Source organism: Pelobates fuscus, chromosome 7 (assembly GCF_036172605.1).
Source record: "Pelobates fuscus isolate aPelFus1 chromosome 7, aPelFus1.pri, whole genome shotgun sequence".
In the NCBI taxonomy this organism is placed as follows: domain Eukaryota; kingdom Metazoa; phylum Chordata; class Amphibia; order Anura; family Pelobatidae; genus Pelobates; species Pelobates fuscus.
Genome location: NC_086323.1, coordinates 177,188,538 through 177,195,284, shown reverse-complemented (window position 1 = coordinate 177,195,284; position 6,747 = coordinate 177,188,538). Strand labels below are relative to the sequence as shown.

Here is a 6,747-nt window from a genome sequence, read left to right as displayed (position 1 = left end):
TAATACAGTTCTGGTGGGAAGAGTAGCCGCAGTGGTCACACAAGGTATCTGCCAAACACAAACAAGATCAGATACTCCCTTTGAGTGGCTAGTCCACACGACCCACATACAATGAAGGATGAACTTTTAGTTCAAGTTCTGAACATATGGAGCGCTCAGAACATCTAGTACCTATGAGAAGTGTGAAGCCAGAAGCCACCAATACAATAATGAAAATAAGTAGGAAGTCACTTTATTTGCTTTTAATTAAGCAGTCCTGTCAACATGCATACAAATGGGTTGTTACATTGTTTTATTATAACTGCCCCTTATATTTAAGATACAGTATTTACACTAACCAAGCCAGGTAACTTCTTTCAACTGTACTTTGTTTCGCAAGAAGCCATTTGGACTAGGCAGACAAGCTATAGCTACAGGGTCTGCAATGTCGTACAGGTGAGCAATAGGAGGTGCCAAGCTTGAGTTGTAAAGCTATTTGGTGAACACAAGGCATTGTAACTCAGAACATGGTGCTGCATATTCAGAAACTAGAACCTTCATCTTAGTGCAGGGATGAGAAAAAAATATACTATCATTTGGTCCACCCATGCTGTGTGCAATATATGCATTGAAAGACTGCTTCAACTGGAGAGTGTCTATTAAACAGAAAGGTAAGGGAGTCATGGTAACTTGTGTGTCTCTAGGAGGACATCCAGCTCAGAGCTAAGCTCCCGTGAGTTTCCCCGGGGGCATAAAGCCAGCATCACCAAGCATCTTCAGTGACACATCATCATCAGGTTTTATCACCAGCTTTGTAATACTACCATGATAGAGAGGCAGTCGGAGCCAAGCTTCCGGTGGGAGTTGTAGTGCCCTGTAGATGAAGATATACATTTTGTCAGTATATGGAAGGCATAAGACAATTTTGTACAATATAGGTCTTGAGGTGTTATTTTTAATGCTGTAAAGCAGGATTCCCCAAACTCTGGCCCCCCAGATGTTGCTCAACTACAACCAGGGCCAGGCAAGGTGTGCGGTTTCTGCTCCCCAGCTTAATGACACTGCGGCCGGAATATGACGTCATATTCCAGCCGCGGAATCATTAAGTAGCACGCGAGGGCGGGGGGAGCAGAGAAAGCACAGCTCCCCCAGTGGACGCCATCACAGCTCCCCCTGCGGCCACCAGCGCAGACTGCTGTCTGCCCTGCACAACCCCTGGTCGCCCACAGGTAGTAGTAATGTGTGTCAGTGTGTCTGTCATTAGTGTTTTTTTTATTCACTTTTCCCCACGCCATGCTCGTCTCCCCTCCACTGGCACTGCCTCTATGGCTGAGATCATCAAGCTTGATGATCTCAGCCAATCCAATGCTTTGCCATAGGATTAGCTGCAAAAAGCTACACCAATCATCATCTCCTCATAGAGATGCATTGAATCACTGTATCTCTATGTGGAATGTTCAGTGCCTCCAGAGCGTGGAGGCCCTTAATGTAGAAACACAGGAAGCACCCCTAGTGACCGTCTGAGTGATTGTCACTTTGAAGCAATGCAAACACTGCCTTTTCTCTGAAAGGTCAGTTTATACATTAAAAAGCCGGCAGGGACAGGCTATAGACACCAGTACCACTACAATAAGCTGTGTGCGCGTTTGCTAGTGAGTGAGCTTGCTTGTATGTGAGCTTGTGTTTTTAATGTCAATGAGATCATTTATATCAATGAGCTTGTCTGTCTGCATGCGAGTATGCTTACTGTATAATTAAACAGTTACTCTGAAAGGACCAATATTTTATATTAGAAAAGAATCTCTCGACATAACCTTACATGGCGCAATGATTTATGGAGCTGGCATAAATTTTTTTCCAGGGCAGCTGTGTATCCCCAGCCGGCCCTGACTACAACTCTTATGATTCTATGAATTAAATCGTCTGAGAATCATGGGAGTTGTAGTTCAGCAACATCTGGAGGGCTGGCGTTTACGGAAGCCTGCTGTAAAGGCTGTCAGATTAGTACAGGCCATCCAATTACCACAAGATTTGATAACATTTGGATGAAAACCTGTTAAATAAGCAGCAAAGTTCATTATAGTAAAAATGGCACACAATTTTACAATACTGGATTCTCATTTCAATTTTGTATAGTTGTTCTGGGTTTAGTGTACTCCATTTACTTTGTTAAATAAGGGTGTTTAAAGAAAAACAAAAAATGCAGGTTAGGAATAGAGGGCCTGGAAGATACCTGTGGTGACCACAGAGGATTTAGAATGATAAGTGGAAGCAGTTTACCTGCATACAAAGTAGCGGATCACATTATCATGGCAGACTATTATTTCATAACTGTATTTTGTTTGTTCTGGATCTGCACGGAGGATGTACTTCCTGAATGCAGCCTCAATGCGTGGGCCATCTTTAAAATACTAAGATGGAGACAACGACCAGGGTTAAAAGCAGAAACAGAATGCACACCAGAAACGCTTTAAAAATAGAGTCACCACTAGATATAGCTTACTGAAAGATCTGGTATCCACAGGAACTGGTCGGATTGGAGGTCCTTCGTGAAGCAGACTGGAGCTGCACATTTTAATATCTATAAGAAGATTAAAGAAAGCCAAACCACCAACAAAACAGCTCAATAACGGTTATTCTGCAACTATTCAAAATATGCATAGGCAGCAAGAATTGGGATTTCAGAGGTCTACATGCAGCAGCCTAATCCCACATGTGCAATAGAGGGTCCAGTAAAACCTTTCCTTCCCCTGTACACATGGCTCACCTGGTAAATTCTTACTGATTATATCAGCAGTTTCTGTGGATCTGGTCAATGACGAATAAATAATGCAGCTAAAGTTATTCCCTTCACTTGCAAGAAGTGCCAGACGCTGTCCTGTTAGGCTGGCCTGTTCACGCCCTGTAGAAAGAAAGACAGCATGTAGCTTGTTAAAGGAACTAGCAAGTACCATAACCACTACAGCTGTTCTGGTGCCTAGAATGCCCCACCCCCTCCATTCCTGCAGCTTACACTCCTTCTCTGTACATCCTTCCAGATGTTTCAAGTTTATTAGAGACATTGGTTCACGGCTTTATGAAAGATAAAGTCACTCCATGTTCAATAAGTGGTAAAGGAAGACCCCAAATCCCAGTTTTATCCATAGAAAAACAAAAAACAAACAAAAAACAAACAACTAGATTTGTGTTACTGCATTTTTTCTTCTAAGGCCTTTAATTCCTACCCACCGGATTCTGAGTTGTATGCCTCACTATTCCCTTCAATAATGCATCAGAAAGCTACATTTGAAGAACCTAATTAAGCGGAGATTTAAATAGATGGTACTAAGAACTAGTAATGACCAGATTTAGACGATAGGTGTGGATCATTCTGAAACGTGGTGCATACAGGGTACAGTCACCAATACAATGTGCCAAAAACAAGACAGAACTGAAACTTTGTTTCCAGCTTGGCTATGCCATTTCTATTCAAATTTTGCACTTAACAGAAATTATCCCATTATTTCAATGTAGCAGCTAGGATGTTACAAACCCCAATATAGGATGCTGAGCAATCACATTGCAATGTTGGTTTTAAAAACTCGACTTCTGAGTAGGTTACTAAAAGGACAATTTAAAAAAGTCATCTTAGGTTAAATAACCTGCAGTTATCCCTGGAACAGTTAAATGAACTGCATGTTGTATTTGTTATGGGATCAGGAGTGCCCAGAAACCAACCTATTGTAAGTAGTGTAACACACCACCTCTTCCAGGTAGGATTTTGTCACAGATCCTGTAACCACAGCCTTCTAGGGTAATGAAAGTCCAGGACACATCCAGCTCTGTTTTCAGATTTGGTAAAATATATATAACACACGTGTTTCAAAAAGTGAAAAATAAACAAAACTCCTTGCTCTTGCTTGAGCACTTACTATACACAGCAAATCCCCATCTGGAATTGAGTGACTTTCCCACTCGCCAATTTACAAAATGTATACCTGCAAGACACCATTCCTCTGGCTTTTCCTCCACACCCTGCAGCATGCTGATCCCTTCTTTTAAAAGCCTGCTAGCTAATTGATCAGACACAGGTGAGGTGCAATTAGGCATAAGTGAAACTATTAAGCAAAATAAAAGTTCTGGTCTGACTGTTACTTAGCAGCTGGTGCTATTGGAGCACTGGCCCATCCGGTTCTCCAAGTGCTCCATGCCAGGGACCCATACCGTGGTTTGCAGAGTACCAATAATGCATCTTGCAAACCTAACATCTCTCCCTGGGACATTTAACTCTCAAACCTCAGGCTGCTGTTCAGTAACTCAGGCCAAATATATATGCCATCAACTACCACACCACATTTCCTCTCACAGTAGTCAGACATTTTAGAACAGTTTGAATTACCTGGGGTCCACCAGATGCTGGTCCCCGTTTCCAGCAAAGAGCTGAAAGCCTGCCCATGCAGTGTTGAGCTCAGGACAGCCAACAGAAGCTTCCCATCAGAAGTAGTGAAAGCAGTAAACAGCACCCAGCAGACCACATGAAACAAGTCAAACCAGTCTTGTTTGACTGCTTACAAATTGAGGGCACCATAATCACTACAGCACATGCTTGTGGTTACAATGCTTGAGTGTTCCTTTAATGCAGGGGTTCCCAACCCAGTCCTCAAGTACCCCCCTACCAGTCCAGGATTACCCTATTGTGTGTAAAGGGTTTTCTAAAAAACTCCTCAGACACAACTGGGTAATCCCTAAATCCTGAACTGTTAAGGGGGTACTTGAAGACTGTTGGGAACCGCTGCTTTAATGTGAAATGGATCACAATTTGTATCAGTCATAAACCAGGCAAACCGTCCTACGATAAAGTCTCTTCGCTCCCCACCCTGACAGTCACATCTATGATATGATCAGCTCCTGGAAACCAGAGGAACTCCCCAGCTGAGTAAAAGATATAAAAATTCTATTAATTCCTGCTGTGTTATTCAAAGCAGGTGTCTACAGCACTATACTTACCAATCCCAGTTCCAATCCCAGCGCCCAGGGATTATAGGTGGACATAGAAAACCAGAATCATCACCACTCTTTCCCACAGCCACAGAGGCAAAAACTGCAAAAGCAGAGCCACCAAAAGCAATCACAGCTCTCCGGAGAAACATGTTACCAAGAAATCAATCCCAGAATAATGCTAAAGCCACCACTGAGCCTGGAATTTATAGGTAGCGACTAGTTCAAACTTCCCACCCAGTTGTAGGCACTGTGATGTTACTGCAATTATGTAATTGTAGGGGACACATGGTGCAGATTGTTATAGCTAATAGGGGGCAGGAGATTCAAATAAATAGGAATGTGCTCTGTGTACTGCGCAAGCAGGGTAACTTGACCGTGGAATGTATCAAGAAATGATCAGAAATGATTTTTCTCAGATCTCCTAGCCTGCAAAGGAAAGTGATAAAAGGCAACAAAGCTCAGTTTGTTTTAAAATCTCATTATTTGTAATCAAATCAAAATATCATACAGTTGTTAATATATGTATTCTTGAAGAGATGTGTACAAATAATGTTCTTTTTCACTCCATGTATGAGTATGTATGAGCCTGGATGAGTTGCATGGGTTCCCAACCCAGTCGTCAAGTATCCCTTAACAGTCCAGGATTTAGGGATTATCCGTTTGTGTCTAAGGTGTTTTTAGAAAGAAAAAAAAAACACTTTAGGCACAACCGGGTAGTTCCTAAATCCTGGCCTGGTAGGGTGTACTTGAGGACTGGGTTGGGAACCCTCTAGTTAGAGCATTGAGAGCAGGCTTCCCCAAACTCCGGCCCTCCAGATGTTGCTGAACTACAACTCCCATGATTCTATGAATGAAATAGGCTGAGAATCATGGGGGTTGTAGTTCAGCAACATTTGGAGGGCCGGAGTTTGGGGAAGCCTGATTAAGAGGATCAAACAAGCTTTGCTTAAAGGGACACTATAGGCACCCAGTCCACTTCAGCTCATTTAGAGGGACACTCCAGGCACCCAGACCACTTCTGCCCATTGGAGTGGTCTGGGTTCCAACTCCCACTACCCTTAACTCTGCAAATGTAATTATTGCAGTTTTCATAAACTGCAATATTTACCTTGAAGGGTTAAGTTCTCCTCTAGTGGCTGTCTGTGTGTTATAACTACGCTGGACGTCCTCACACTATGTGAGGACCTCCAGCGTCGCCGAAATCCCCATAGGAAAGCACTGAAATTATTTTTTAATGCTTTCCTATGGGGAGGTCTAATGCATGTGCGCCACCGGCCGCGCATGCTCAATAGGTCTCCCCCACCAGCTGACGTCGGCGGGGGATGAGCGTAGGCGGAGCTTGAACCAGCGCTGAGGGACATCGGGGCTGGTTACAGGTAAGTCACTGAAGGGGTTTTAACCCCTTCAGCAACATGGGATGGGAGGTGGGAGGGAGAGGGGACCTGCAGTGCCATGAAAACGGTTTGTTTTCCTGGCACTGGAGAGTCCCTTTAAGTAGTCTGAGTACAGTGTCCCTATTGCACTTAGAGACAGACAGGTACTAGAGGTGCTTCCGGAATGTTACCAGACTTTTGGTCCGCTAACTGACGCTGGACGTTTTCACGCTCTGCATGAGGACATCCAGCATCAGCTATTTCCCCACGGGATAGCCTTGGTTTATTACTTTCCTATAGGGAGGCATAATGCGCACACCGCACTCGCCACGCATGCGCATTAGTGTCCCCTTGTCGAGTGATGTTGGAGAAAGCAGAGCCTCGACTCAGGGCCAAGGGACATCGGAGCTGGAAT

General features: G+C 43.7%; 1 pseudogene; it reads right to left on the bottom strand.

Moving 5' to 3' along the window:
* Positions 1-530: 530 nt before the first annotated feature.
* On the bottom strand, positions 531-5,108 carry LOC134569252 (serine/threonine-protein phosphatase PGAM5, mitochondrial-like; annotated as a pseudogene).
* Positions 5,109-6,747: the final 1,639 nt, after the last annotated feature.